Below are 16,296 nucleotides of genomic sequence, written 5' to 3'. Positions count from 1 at the left end.
CATTTCTATGTCATATGTGCTCCGCCCTCTAACGGCCTTCGCTATTGGTTAAAAACCCCGGTGAAGGCTGTAGGGATTAGTTCACTCCCAGCATGGCCTTACAGAAGACCAGAGAGAAAAGAACCAAATCAACGACCAGAGGGTCCAGCCATGGACGACGATCCCTGAACAGACAACACAGTGTGAGCTACTGAAGTGTCCGTCATGTCTCTCAGATTGTTCTGTGCAAAGGACGAAGCAGAAGACCAAGAAGCAGCTTGACAGATGTCTTCCATAGAAGCACCTCCGAAAAGCGCAGCAGATGAGGAGATGGCCGTAGTTGAATGAGCCCTGAGGCCCTCTGGGGCCACAGAGCCTTCAGCTTTGTATGCAGCAGACATGGCCATACACACCCAGTGGGCAAGGGGCTGCGATGTGACAGCTTTGCCTCCCAGGTTCCCTCCATAGCAGACAAACAGACTATCGGTCAGACGAAAGTCCTTTGTCCTGTCCACGTAGCAAGCTAGGGCCCGCACTGGGCACAACCGGTGCATCCTAGCCTCCTGATCAGACTGATGAGGTGGGGAATAAAAGGCCCTCAACATCATGATTTGAGACCGATACGAAGCCGTGATGACCTTCGGTCTAAAAGCCGGGTTTGGATGAAGGGTCACAGAGGTCAAACCCTCACCAAAAGACATACACCGTGGGCTCACAGACAAGGCTTTCAGATCGCCCACTCTCTTAGCTGAAGCTAAGGCCAGAAGAAGAGCCATCTTCAAGGACAAAATGTCCAGCGAAGCGGCAGCCAGTGGTTCGAACGGAGGTCTCCAGAGCCCTTCTAGAACCACCTGCAAACTCCAGGGCGGAATTAGGTTCCTCACAGGAGGCCTAATGCGCCGAGCGCCAAGCAGAAATCTCTAAATGACCGGGTGACTCCTCACGGAGACCCGGTCAAAACCTTGGTGCCCAGCCGAAATGGCGGCCGCAAACACATTGAGTGTAGACGCCGCCCGGCCCTTGTCCAACAGCTCCTGCATGAAGGACAAGATCTCCGCCACAGAGCAAGCAGACGGCGAAAGCTGTCTCGCTGCGCACCAGCTAGCAAACACCCGCCACTTGGAAGTGTAAAGTTTGTTAGTCGCTGGCGCTCTGCACCATCTGGATGACTGCGTCCGACAGCCCAATGTCCAGCAGTCTCACCCTTTCAGCAACCAGACCTTGAGAGGTCGACCCAGGACAGGACGGAACCAAAGCCGGCCCTGATCCTGCACCAGAAAACCGTGAGAGTCTGGAATCGTCCAGGGTGGACCCGCCACCAAGCTGACCAGGTCTGGAAACCACCTGGTGCCGGGACTGTCGGGGACCACCGTGATCACCGTCAACTTCTGCGTCCTCACACGAAGAAGGCACGGCATCAACAGTCTCAGTGGAGGAAACGCATACAGAAGTCCCTGCGGCCACGTCGCGTGCGCCAGAGCATCCACCCCCAGGGTGGGGTTGTCCGACGCCCTGAAGGAGAACCACAGAGGGCCTTTGTAGTTCATCCTTGATGCGAACAAGTCCGCGACCGGAGCCGCAAAGCGAGCCCAGACCGCCTCTGTCATGTGTGGCGCGAGACCCCACTCTTCCGCTGACACGCCTCCTCTGGACATTCTGTCTGTGTCCACGTTCAGCACACCTGGAACGTGACGCGCTCTCAGAGATAAAAGATGAGAGGCCGCCCACAGAAGAATGTAAGCTGCCACTCTGTGCAAAGAGGGAGCTCTCACTCCCCCCTGGCGGTTGATGTAGGTAACCGTCCTTGGAGTTGTCTGACCTGACCATCACGTGATGACCTTCCAGACGCGGCGCAAAGTGTTCCAGCACTTTCTCCATCGCTAACAACTCCAACAGGTTTATGTACAGCGTGGAGACGACTGCTGGAGGCCGAAAAGATCAGATCCAGATGAACTTGGGCCGGAAGGACCACAAACTTCGATCTGTCCCTGACTGGGTCGAGCCTGAGACGCGCGAACCAACGTTGAAGGCGTCTCATGTGCAAAAGACCCAGTTTGACTACCGAGTGAGCCGCCGACATGAGACCTAATAAGGTCATCACCTCGCTCACTCTCAGTCTCTGGCACTTCTCGCCACCGTCACAGCATGGAGAAGTCTCGACAACCTCTCATCTGACAGCCGCGCTATCATGGACCGAGAGTCGAGAAGCAACCCCAGATACTGAGTGCAAGTGCTGGGCTGCAGCACACTCTTCTGGAGGTTGACCGCAAAGCCCAGACGTGTGATGTGCCGCAGCACCATCTCCGTGTGACGTCGTGCTTTGTTCTCCGAAGCCGCTAGAATGAGGCAGTCATCCAGATATGTCAGGATTCTTATTTCCACAGATCTGAGCGGCTCCAACGCAGCATCCACCACCTTCAAAGAAGAGCCGTGGAGTACCCGAAGGGCAGCTGGTCGAACTGGTAACAGTTGTCCCCCACTGTAAACCTCAGGTAGCGCCTGTGGCGCTGTAGGATGGGATCGTGGAAGTACGCATCCATCAGATCCACGGAGGTCATCCAGTCCCCTGGCCTGACACACTCGAGCAGTTGCTTTATTGTCGGCATCCTGAACGAGCGCGAGGAGATGAAGGCATTCAGCCGTCGCAGATGCAGAATTGGTCTGAGACCTCCCGATCTCTTGGGGACCAGAAAGTACACAGAGTAGAACCCTCTCTCGCGGTCCTCCTGAGGCACCAGAGAGAGCTCGTTTCCGAAGGAGCGACTCCACCTCCTGCTCCAGACACAGACGCTCTGCTGGGGAGCGAGGAGACGTGAGACGGACTCCCGTGAACTCGGGGGGACGGCGACAGAACTGGAGTGCGTAGCCCCTGCTTAATGATCTGTTTAACCAAGGGGCGAGGGGGCCGCACAAATCCACCCACACAGTGTGAAAGTCTGTAAGGGGTTGAGCCAGAGACAGAAAATGCCCGCCCACCTCATCTGGTATGTGCGGGGGGCACCCTCCGAAAGGGCCGGGTGCCGCCGTCCGGGTTCGCTGAAGACACCGTGGGTCGTGAATTTCGTCATCAGCATGGGAACCGGGAGATGTAGTCCACTGCTCGACACGGTGACGCTCGGTGCAGCCGCACTGGGTTCATTTGACTCAGACGAAGCAAAATGGCCTCCAGTGACGACACTCACCCAAGCGCTTGGAGAACATCGACGGAACCTCCCAGAGGCAGGCGGTGCAACATTGCTGCCAGAGACGACAGCTTCAGAGGCCGCTGGGAAACTAAGTCCCTTAAGCCGGCCAGCACTCACCTGTGCGTTTGAAGAGTTCGAACCAGGCCGACTTGACACGGGCGGTGAACGATGGCCGGTGGCCGAGGAAGCTAGTGTTAGCCTAGCCTTTTTAGCTAGCGAACACGAACCTTGGCCGACGACTTCTGCGTCTCCATCAGCTCCATGAGACCCGAGACGTTGCACGAGACGCGGCATCTTCTGAAAGGCCGCCGTAGAGGCCTGGATCCTCCGGAGCTCGTCCCCTGAAATGGATTCCTTCTTGAACAACAGCCTGTCCATGGAAGCTGCCACGAAGGCCATGTCGTTCGCCAGGGTCCCAACGTGCATACCGCATGCATAAGCTCGGTCCAGGAAGGTGGCGGTAGTACGGTCTTTCTCCTCTGGGTGCCATTGCTTACCGCCAGTCCAGAGAGAAGAGTTGGGTGCCAGACAAAACCCAAGCGTGTCCCCCAGAGGTGGCAGCCCCCTGGTGGGATCGACGCCTTCCACAGTGAATACACGGCATATCCCCTAGGCGGCGCCATTGACGATCAAGGCGGTGTTTAGCCGAGTGGGCCCAAAGCCTGGTCATTTTAGGGACCGTGGCTGAGAGTCTGGATGCCTTCTTCACAACCTTTGCGTACAAAGGTACTGAGAAGTCCTCTTCTTCTGGTTCCGCCTGGACAGGGAGGGACACTCCTAGTGTCTCCGCTGCCTCACGGAATAATTGGGGCATTTCGTCCATCGGGTACCTGCTCTGGCTAGGCCCCGCTGGAGTACTCTCGCCCTCATCCACCACCCCCAAGTCGTCGTCGTCGTTGGGCAAAATCTTGAGGTGGACCTCCTCCTCTTAAAAAGGACACTCACCCTCCTCTGTAACGTCCGCCCAAACCATCTTCGCTGGAGGTGGTTTAGGAGCGGACTGAGGAGGCTGAGTAGCTGGAAGAGAGGCCGACTCCTGGTCGACTCCCTTCCAGCATGCTAGACCCGCCCGCCTGTGCCGCTCCTCTCCTGGAAGAGCCACGCAGGCGGGACACGAGTCCAGCAGTCTCAGGTGTTCAGGCCCCAAGCAGACGACGCAGGAGTCATGCTTGTCGGACTCACCGAGAGAATCAGCGCAGGACGAACAGGAACGCTCCATGTTAACCCGATGGTTGTAGTCACAGGCTGAGTTCCAAAAGGATCAGAGTGGCGGGAGCAGGGGAGAGTAATACATGGTGGGTTTTGCCTTCCTGGGCGGAGAGCCAATCAATCGAAGTCTCAGGCCGAGGCCATTGCCTCGATGTGGATTAACCAATAGCGAAGTCCGTTAGAGGGCGGAGCACATATGAAATAGAACTACATTATTTTCCGACAGGAGATCAAAATGGTCGTGCACGGCAGACAGCTTGCGTTTCCCTTGGAGCTGCCCCGTAGATCCACAAAGACAATCACATAGAACTGTGAGATTCGACTGTTTCAGCAGTTACATCCTGTTGACAGGTGCGCTTCCTTAGAAACACAGTTCCGAGTCGGCACAGTCACGTGACGGTCTCAGATCTGTGAGCTCGGCACACACGCCGACGCATCGCTGTCTCAGGACCCGTCACTTCCCATTGCCGCTGGTTGTGTTGCACAGTGCTGCTCTACTCACAAAGCGAGTGTAAGTGAAGAGTTTTGATGAACAGTACTACTTGCTGAAGCAGCGTTTCATTATATCTCACTGAGGGGTAAGTTATGACATCAAATGACTAAACGAAGATCAGAACACGACGCACCCGGTAGCCGTTAGCAGCTCACGCTAGTTAACCTTAGCTCCAGTCGTTACCAGGCTCTATATACAGCGCTAAACTGCAAAACACTCAGTTCAGAGAAGACTTTTAAATGATTTGATCTTGAATTTAAGCCGTGTCAGCATCAACAAAGAAAATCCACTTGATTTGAAACGTGATTTGCATCGCCTGTTTTCGGTCAGTAACAAGTGTTCACGACCTGGTCCAGTCATCAGATGGTACATTAGGGATGGTCCGATTTTAATTTCGGAACACAATAACGCCTTGAAATAGCGCCTTGTGATTATGGAGATGTTTCTGCATCAGTCGTTGAAGCATCTCGGTTGGACTGACTTCTGTGAGTGAGCGAATTTACTTTGACATACTTTTATACAGCAATAATTTTGTTATATGTTGATGTTACAGGTCCCAGGACGGTCAACCGTAGCAAATACTGCGTGCAGACGAAAGAAGACAACACAATATCAACAGGTGTCTAGTCTGGAGTCCAAGTGGCGTCTGATGAAACGTGTTCCCAGAGCTCTGTTACACTTTGTGTCCCCCTCGCAACTCCGACCCCAGACAATAGTTCCGCCTCACCTCACATCAGTAATAAAAAAAAAAAAAACACTCACAAAACTCCAAAAGAACACTAAACAGCCAAATGATCAACATTAATAACATATAACATTTTTGGCTAATTGTGGTCATCCATTTAGGGGTGCCACACACGCCCCAACAACAAAAGTGGCTCCCGACACAAACAATATCTAAACTTCAGGGAAACACTGGACTCAACACAAGACACAAACTACAATAACTGTATTTTAGGCATCCCTTAACTCAGCAAAGGGACTATGGAAAGTAAGAATATAGTGTATGTGGTGTGCAAGGGAATGATGTATGGTATGACAGTGGGAATCTGGGATCACAGTATGGGCTGAGATGAGCACTAACAGCATTTACAGAGGGGTAAGGCTGATACATCGGTGTGCCAAGCGAGGGATTAGGTGAATGTCTCAGCCGGCCTTTTCTCTCTAGTGGACCTTCGCAGTGAGTTGTCAGTTGTCTAAAGTACCACCACTTTCTTGTGGGCATGACACTTCTAACTCCTTTCCAACCACATTCCCAATGTTTTCCCCTTCCAACTCGTTTTGACCATTGCCTCGCCCAACATTTTCATCAAACTCCATTTGCTCAGACTCTCCAAGATCTAACTCTGACTGTATTTCAACTGGTAATAGTCTCGCTTTCGGAGCATCTGGATTGAAATAGGATTGTCTGGCTTGGTGTTGTACCCCTACAGCGGCTCCTAAACTTGGACAGGATCTTTCCTCCACTTGGCCTATCCTGCCTGCTTGATGTCGCTGTTGATTCAATCCATTTGAAGTCTGGAATAACACAGGGGTTATAGAAGTAGGTACACTTATTGACCTCTTTAACCAATATCCCCTTGGTCTCTCATCATTTGACTCAGATGTGTCAGCGTTATCCACTTGCGTTATGACAGAGTCTGTTTCTCTGTCACCATGTTTTCGCTTGTGATGTCTTTGCTGTGTCGGTGGCTGAACTGCAATTGGAAGATCATTCACTAGTAAAAGCAAGTTCCTGTGCAGCGTCTTGGTTTTTCCTGAGGCATTATTCTCTGGTTGTATCACATATACTGGGTTATCTGTCAGTTTTCTCTTCACCATATAAATTGTCTTTTCCCAATAAGAGCGCAGTTTTCCAGGCCCTCCACGTTCTCCGACATTCTTAACTAAAACTCTGTCACCTGGTTTTAGTACAACCCCTCTCATTTTCTGATCATAATAGGACTTTCCCTTAGCACTCGAAGCAAAACTGTTTTTGCTAGCAATATGGTATGCTTCAGTCATTCTTCTCTTCCATTTTTCAACATACCCGTTTTGAGTCTCATTTTCTGTCTTTTCTGATAATTGAAACAATAGATCCAAATGATATAAGAGAAAATGTGGAGAGTAACCTGTGGCTTCGTGGCGCGTACAGTTATATGCATGTACTACCTTTGCAAGGTGTTCTTTCCATGATTCTTTCTCTTTGTCTGTCAATGTACGAAGCATCTGAATAAGCGTTCGGTTCAATCGCTCAGCAGGGTTCCCTTGTGGGTGGTAGGGAGATGTTCGGGAATGTCCCACTCCAGTCAGCTGTCCCAGGGTCCTAAACAGCTCGTTTTCAAACTCCTGCCCCTGATCATGATGGAGTTTGTTAGGGAATCCAAAATGGGGAATTTTTGTATATCCTTTCCGCTGCAGTGCGACCAGCCTTATTTTTCGTCGGGTACGCTTGTGCAAATCTTGTGAAATGATCGACTATGACTAATATGTACTCATAACCCCCCTTGCTCTTCTCAAGGTGTAGGTAATCTATATAAATTAGTTCCAATGGTGAGTTGCTCATGGGGGCACGTATATGGGTCAACACAGCTTTTCTTTGAATCAGTTTAGCAACTGCTCTGCGCTTGGCACAAATTGACATGTCAGGCTGTTCATAGCTTTTGGTTTGCTTCTCAACAAAGGAGTCAGTTAGCGGAGGAGGTGATTGACATCCTGGTTGATGGTGATCCGTCTGGGGCATTCCTTGACTTCCGATCACTGGTTCCCCTGTTGCAGTGTCCGGCTCTCGTTTCCCTGGTTCTTTTGCCTTTTGAGACAACCAACGGCTCTGTGACCCTCCTCTCCACACACAAAGCAGTGATTACAGTCCCGTCTGTTCGAGTCGACCTCTCTCTCTCTTGGCTGTGTTACTGCGAGAAGACCCTATTCTCCTCTGTCGTTCACTTTCTTCACTGGTGATCTGTGTTACTAGGCGCAAAATTGCCTCATCACTGACATCACAGTTTGTCAGGAGGGGTTTCAACTCAGAATGTAGGCTGCTGTGTTTCGCTCCTAGACCCTGATAAACCGTGTGTAGGAACACATCCTGAACTGTGGCAGCGGTGTATTTAATGCCTGCATCTGACAACTTGGACGTAAATAAGACCCTCTGTTTCAACCCAATGACTGTATAGAGAAATTGTTGAGGCGCTTCACCATCTTCTTGTTTAGCACACATTAACTCTTGAAATAATTCAGTACTGTTTTCCTCCCTCAGGTGTGCTTGCAGGAACCCCTTCAGCTCCACTACAGTCAAGTCATCCTTATCAATAAGCATGTCTTTGAAAATCCCTGGTTTCACTATTCGCAGTACCCCGCGAACGTTTCTCTGTATCAGAAAACCCTTCTTTTACTCCTTCCTCAATCTGTTTACAAATGTTATTGTAACTAATATCAGAGGAATGGTCTCCAAATTGACCACCTTGAATCTTGAACTCTTTTCTTTGAAAGTATGCCATGTCTCGAAGGGAGAAGCTTCCCTCACACCCTGGTTGAGGAGCAGATGGGGTTTGTGGCCCATTAAAGCCAGGCTCACAAGTCTGTGCTGATGACATAATAGTCTCTCTCAACCTCTGTCCCAGTTGCTCATAATTATTTATCATGTTCACCAACTCGTACCATCAGGCACACCCACTGTGACAGGACTAGCTCCGGCAACACCACTGTGAATGCTGGACATGGTCAAGCTAGTTGGTATAGTATTGTCTGTAGCCAGCATCATATGAGATTCCTTCGCATTTACATTTACAATAACATTTCCTTGGTTCTGAGTAAGAGTCACACAAGATGTCTCAGAATCATTCCTTCCACTCTTAAGGGCATCAATAGTATCATTGAGTATCAACAATTTGACCATCCCGCTATCTTCTAAGTCAAGTAATTGCTTACTGTGCAAATATGAACTGATGAAGTCCAAACACCCTTCATGATCAGTCGACGAGAGTTCGGGTTGGTCCTGTCCCACCTCCGTACTGACGTCCTTGGCAATATGGAACAGCTCCTGTGCCGAGAGGGTGAGAAGACTTTTCCCAATGTCCCACAATAGGCTCTTCCTCTCGTTCTGCGACATCATAGCAACTCTTCCACTCTTGAAATGGGTCACAGCTTCAGCAATGACAACTCAACAGCCCACAACAGCTCACCGCTCCAACCACAGCAATTTTCTGGCAGTGTCTTGTCTTGCTCCCAGGTATGATGAATGGATCCGCAATACCGCCTCTGGTTAGGAGATGGCGCTAGATTCCGGACGAGCCCCCAAGATTTGTTACGGGTCCCAGGACGGTCAACCGTCGCAAATACTGTGTGCAGATGAAAGAAGACAACACGATATAAACAGGTGTCTCGTATGGAGTCCAAGTAGCGTCTGATGAAACGTGTTCCCAGAGCGCAGTAACACTTTGTGTCCCCCTCGCAACTCCGACCCCAGATAATAGTTCCGCTTCACCGTCTTATATCAGTAATTAAAAAAAAAAACACTCGCAAAACTCCAAGAGAACACAATAGCCAAATGATCAACATAAATAACATATTACATTTTTGGCAGATTGTGGTCATCCATTTAGGGATGCCACATTGACGGGATACATTGTACGACTGAACAATTTATATCCCACTAGTACGCATTATTGTTAATTATGGGGGTATTGTGAGTTGTATTTGTTGGCAATATAGGAATATTGCAGTTGCATAACATTTTGTGAAAAAAGAAATGATCGTGAATACTTTCCAGATCTTTCATTCATCATCATCATAGTTTTTTTGGAATTGCAGTTATGAACATGATGGCAGCTGACGTGTGTAGCCACGTCAAGGTGGTGGTACGAGTAAGGCCTGCCACTGAAAATGAGAAACGCCGGAACGTGATCCAGGTCGTCGATAACCACATGCTCGTATTTGACCCCAAAGAAGAGTACCAGTCATGCTTTGGCACACAAAGAGTCCGAAACAGGAATATTAACAAGAGGGCTAACAAAGACCTCAAGTTTGTTTTTGACAATATTTTTGATGAGTACTCGACACAACAAGATCATTTTGAGAATACTGCCAAAGGTGTTCTAGATGGTGTGATGAACGGCTTCAACTGCACAGGTAGTTAAATGACTCTTAGTCAACCGTGGTACTCTGATGGATTTTGTCTTCCATTGACATATAGCTTTAAGTATATGTTGATACATATTCATTGTGGAAGATTTTTTTAGTAATTTCAAAATAGGTTAAATATCTTCGTTTATCATATGAATCCAGCTGTGCATTAAATGGTTTTAAAACACAAATACACTGTGCTGTTTCCATGAGAGCTGCTCATCTATACTGAAATTTCACCTCTGACCCTCGATCTGATCTCTTTCCATGAATTGTCAAGGACAAGTTAGCATCCATTTCAATAGAAAACACCATTGGATTTTTTTATTTTCAACATTTATTTTAAGTAATATATTATATGTATAATCTTAATACATTATGATGGCGGAAATGGGATTGAATAAGTATAACGCTGGTTAATAGCCGACCATTCTGACTGAAAAGTTTCAGTTGGAATTTTTCTTCAAACTAACAAGTGAAACATCAGTTTCTTACTCGATATCAGGAAACGATGGCTCGCGAGCCGGATGTGGCTCTTTTGACAACCGCATCCAACTTGTAAATGGGAATAGCACGAGGTGTCATCACTCTAAAGCTCAGTGAGAACTTCCTATGATGTTGTTTTTCTTGAAAAAATCTCCAGGGTAGAATATCCTGGAATAAAAGGCCAAGTTGTGTTGTCAAGGAAGGCGGCCCTAGGCAAGGCCCTATTTCAGGGTTTCTTGGACATTTAAGTTTTCTAGGCGTGTTTGGGACGTTTAGGATGAGGAGAGTGACGCCACGTGAAGACATGCTGTTGTCTGGCGTGCTCGGCAGTAAGTCGAGCGGAAGTAACATCACGCCATACCTCTGGGCGACGGAGTGCTGTTGCTACATGACCTTTTCTTTGCTTTGCCATTTGCACCTATGGACAGTGGATTAGCAAAACAAAAACACAACACCAAAATGTCCAAATAAGTGCACAGTCACTGCAGGGCAAATTCTCGTGGTCCATGAGACGAGAAAAAGATAGGAGCGGTGCCAGATCCATGACACTCCCACCTCCTCTACTGTCATCCAAGTTCCTTGGTCTGTCACATGTCATGTCAGCATCCCGTTCCTCCCACTGGTCGGCGCCAGCCACCTCTGTCATGTGCAGGACCATTTTCTTCAGCTCCTGGTGCTCCAGCTCCTCCACTGCTCTCAGGGACCCGGCATCATGCTCTGATGTGAATCGCTGAGTGTAAGTATGCAGCAAGATGTTGACCATTCTTGTGGGGCAAAGGGCGGTTCGTTGAATCAAACACACACACACACACACACACACACACACACACACACACACACACACACACACACACACACACACACACACACACACACACACACACACACACACACACACACACACACACACACACACACGACCGCACAGCAGAATGTGAAATCCTCAAGGCAACACACTTTTGCTTGCGCTTGTTCTCCTGGTCCTGCAGCGTGGTGGGTCGGATCGTGGATGGGTCGGGAAACTGAAACTCACTGACTGCCCAAAATTAATCCATGGTTCAATTCAAAGGCTCAATATAAAGAATATAAATAGTATCTTATTGTGAGCCAATCAGAGGAAAGTCATGTGTCATTAAAAAGTAGAATTCTGTTCTTTTTGGATAATGGAAAATGTGTTAACTGCCTTTCCAGTATTTTCGTTGGCACACAAATATTGGATGTGCATTCTGTCGTCCTCGCAGTAGCGCTGGCACAGCTCCGTCTCCTTCAGCTGTCTCTCTAGTTGCAGATGCTCTCTCCTGATTTGGGCACGGCATGAGAATATTTCATGCAGAGCCTCTGCAGCGGTAACATCACACGGTTAATATCCAAAAAGGATATGACGGCAAAACTGAGACAAACAAAATGCGTTTAACAACTGACCACTAGAGAACACGAGCCATGTTTCACTTGCTGGTGGTGGTGGTGGGGATGGCGTAGCTTTCAGTCAGATTCTGTGCAACCTGACTCTGTTTTAAAATCATTGTTAAATATGCATTCAGAGACAAGACATTTGCACTTAACATTGCTATTGGTAGCTTGAAAGGACTTGTGATGTCATTTCCTCAAAGCAAATCAAACTGATCCTGCATTTGAGGACTAAAATCAGGACAGCGCAAAGGTGAGCGGAGCCTGAAGCAACACACTTGCGTCATCACAATCCACACCACCACTCATACTGTATTAGGGCTGCAACTGGGGACCATTTGGATAGTTATTTGGAGCAACCGCCAAGATCTAAAAAAAGCAAGCTATTCACACGTCTACTGACTTCTGGTACGTCTCACCGTTTTATCTCTGCTTGTTGCTGAGATGGGAGGGTGTTGGCGGTGCAAGGCACAGTTCCCCTCTCTTCATACTGTTTAAGTTTCTGCTTTAATTGCACAATCTGGAAGACCAAATTCAAAGTTAAAAGAATAGACATGCGAGACATTTGTGACAAATGCATCTGTGAGTTTCACTAGATAAAGAGAGTAATAAAACATTTTTGAACCGTATTAATACGTGAAACTATTAACACTCGTGAAAAATTACAGAGAAGTAGCCCAGTAAAAGCTTGGGAAACAACATCAGGAATTAGCACAAGAAATCACTTTAAAAAAATAAAAATAAAATCGAGATTTTGACATCACGCCATTTACCTCTTGCCACTGCTTCTCACATATCACTGCGCACTGGCCGATGTGACTGTCCAGACTCGTAACATTCCTCTTAAGCTGCTGGATGAAAGGGTGACGAGAGAGAGAGAAGAAGGAAACTCCAAAATGTCAAACCTGTATTGATTTATGGCCCCCTGGAGGTAATAAAACCCCCTCCCCTTCCGGAGGTAATAAAACCCCCTTGCCCCCTTTTTTATGTGAACAAGGAATTAAAATAATAACCCTCCCCTTTTTTTTATATCAACAGGAAATTAAAATAATAACCATCCCCCTTGTTTTATGATAGGAAGGGAAATAATTAACCTTATCCTCCCTTGTTTTATAACAGGAAGGAAAATAACGAAGGGAGGGGTTCGGATAGCTGTATAAACATCACCCTGTGTGTATATATATGTACCCTTCAGACTGTTGCAAGCAGCAAGGAACCGTCGAACACAAGCAACTTGCAATGTTTGTCCCGACACTGAAGCGTGGATCACCAGTGATCAGCGACACGGCTGTGACTGTTATCAAGGACCCGTGGATGGGTGCTGGGGCTCCCTGTAAATCTATAATGTACCTACGGCGTACGCAGGCACCACCCGGGGAATCATTGCAGAATGAGTGGTCTCTAGAGCCTTACAGACGCCGAGGGAGATGGGGGTACACGTTCAAGTATGAAACAGCTGAAATGTACATTTATCAGTTGGGCGATGACGAAACCTTGAATGCCTATACGGAGATGGCTGTTATCGTCTAACGACTGGGGTGTGCTGAGCCGGAAAATCTTCCAATGGCTGAAGAACAACAACAACAACAACGTCAGAAGCCTGGAGCTGTGACTAACAAACCTGATCGAATGGAGAGCAAGCCGTCCTTCATGGCTATATGGCTGGCTAAAATCTCAGGATCAGGATGATGGTCCTTCAGGGCCATCCATAAAGTATCAACAGGAGTCACGGGTGAAGAAGAAGATTTCGTCCTGGAGTATTTTAATTCTGATTGCGGTGTATTTCGTACTCCGTTAGCAACACCGATGGATGCTTGGAGTAATAAAATTCAGGAGATTTCTCCGAAAATCGACGGCCTCTTCGACCATAGCCGCTTATGGAATGATGCCCTTGTGCTGAAAAAAGCACTGACCTTTTAGTCCTGCCCCCTTTGGACCGCCTACTCGCTGATGGCTGCTATAAAGAGGATTTTTTCCAGAGCGACACCCTGCAGATGTACCCTTTGGAACAAGCACGTCCAAGACAACAATGAGGACAGAAGGTATTATGAGACGTATCGCCAATATCTTCCTCGGAGCTGCTACAGGCGGCACTGGGTACGGAATGAACAACTCCTCGACGACCCCTCTATTTACTGTGGAACACGTTACGGGTGATGGTCATGAGTACGTCGGTTCTAACAACGACACGACAGCCGGAGCCTGACCTTCGTTGACCATCAAAGACGACACAGACGACTCTGATGCAACTGAAATGGATGAAGTGGGTGATGAGGAGGAACCTGTAGGGAGAGCAACAACCTCCTACCCCAAGAACGAAACTGTCGGCGTGTATCCGCCTGCTTCATCCTCAGCTTCTCAAGACCAAGAACCAGCAGCTCATGATGAAACGGATGGCTGGAAAAGCGGTTTCTTCCTGAAAGCTGTAAAGACAGTTGTATTTCATCTACTAGGTAAAACCATGCGCAGGTATTGGAGGGAGATCTGCTGCGGTTGCCAAGTAGATCATCCCAGCCAACTACAACACAGCTGTCTTGAAGAGGTGGAGGATGTTTTCTACAGTCTTAACTTCCACCCGTTGATGAAGAGACTCTGTAACAAGAACTTTCTGCCTGCTATACAACACTACTTGACCCTGAATGACATACAACCGGAGAAAATGAGAACCAAGGCTACGGCTGAGACAGTCATGCTCGAAATGAGGTCTCCAAAGTCAAGTGTCTGGAATGAATACATCAAACATGAGCCAGAGGATCCTCTAATTGAACGTCTGGAATCAACAAGTAGAATCTGGAATAGAACGCCGGTCCTGGTCCATGTCACAAACACGAGATTCCCTCGTATGTGATACTTTTTTTTTTTCTCTTTGTATAACATTACGTTTGAATCCTGACATAACCTGTTTAATAAAAAACATTAAGAGGCATATTCGGATCTCAGCTCTTTCATTTCTCGTTTAACATGTCGGTGAAACACATCATTAAAGAGTTTCTTACAATCCTCTTCACCCCGGGAGCTATGGAGGTGTGGATCGCCTTCGTGGAGGGGTGCAGGTTGAGACTGGAAAACCAGTCAGTTCTAAATCTATTAAAGTTTTTTATCAAAACAGGATGCTTTGCATAACACCTTGCATAAACCAGCGAGAGTAAACTTTCCGAGAAACAGAGTATTTGTTCACAGGCCTCTTCAACAATTCCAGGCCGACCTATGCGACATGCAGGCATTGGCTAGATATAACGTCGATCAAAATTACTTCGATTGAGATTGAGACAGTGAAGGCGTTTGAATCAGTGCTGGAGGAGAGCTGGACGCCTGCAAAGCTACAGAGGATGACGGGAAATAATTTTTCAACAAGAGTTTCCGGGCTTTGATGGAAAGGATGGGTATTAATCATTTTTCAACAGCGAGTGACGTTACGGCCTCTGTGGTTGAGAGATTTAACCGCACTCTAAAAAATCGGATGTGGAGATATTTTACAGTTAAAAACACCCTACGTTACATCAAGGTTTTACAGGATATAGCAAAGAGTTATAATCACAGCTATCACAGTAGTATAAAAATGACACCGATGGAAGTAACTAAAGAAAATACTCTGTTTGACAATCTTTACAAGCCAAAATTTAAGGAGGGCGATCATGTTAGGATATCAAAACTACAAGGTGTATTTGACAAAAAGTATGAGCAGATTTTTACAGACGAGATATTTACGATAACTGAACATATTCACTGCAACCCGCCTGTGTATAAATTGAAAGATTTCGATCACAAACCCATCCAAGTATTTCACGTTGAAAAGATTCTCAAGGAACCCGTCGTTAAAGGAGGTGACAGAACTGGCCTGAAAAATTCAACAGCTGGGTAAAAGCTTCAGATATAAAAAAATATATAAGACGATCGTTCTTTACACCAGGCATCATATCATTATGTACGGCTCAAAGAACGCTGGCTTCTATGTGACTTTACCATCAAACGCCAGTGCAAGAGTTTTTAAAGACAACTCGATTGGTACTTTCCGTGTTGATTTAGCATAACATATCGATTTAAACGGAAAATGGGAGGTTGCTTTGACGGAGATTACATGCCCTCACACATGGCATAATATTCCAGAGGATGCGGCGTCATTTTACTGGACACCGAACCCTGGAGGACCTGATTCCAACACAAACACGGTTCCCACGAGAGGTTCAGATTTAGATGCTAACACGTCGCGGTGGCATAAAGATGAATTTCATACAGCCATGGCGAGACTTAGGGCTCCGGATCCTGACGCCAGCGCCTCAGCTCAGAGGAAAAAAGACAAATCGCGAGGGGTTGATTGACATTTCAAAACTGCGGGAACAGATATTTCCAAACTGAAGTTCAAGGGTGGATATTACAGCTCGGTCAGAACCTAGTGCTTTTTAACTCTCCTTTGGCTTACATGCTAGGTGTAGA

At 47.6% G+C, this 16,296-nt stretch overlaps 1 pseudogene; it reads right to left on the bottom strand.

The window, feature by feature from the left end:
- Nucleotides 1-899: 899 nt before the first annotated feature.
- Nucleotides 900-3,590, bottom strand: LOC128765338 (uncharacterized; annotated as a pseudogene).
- Between the last annotated feature and the right edge of the window lie 12,706 nt (nucleotides 3,591-16,296).

The sequence above is a fragment of the Synchiropus splendidus genome, chromosome 9, assembly GCF_027744825.2.
Source record: "Synchiropus splendidus isolate RoL2022-P1 chromosome 9, RoL_Sspl_1.0, whole genome shotgun sequence".
Classification (NCBI taxonomy): domain Eukaryota; kingdom Metazoa; phylum Chordata; class Actinopteri; order Syngnathiformes; family Callionymidae; genus Synchiropus; species Synchiropus splendidus.
This window is presented reverse-complemented; position numbering and strand designations above follow the sequence as displayed.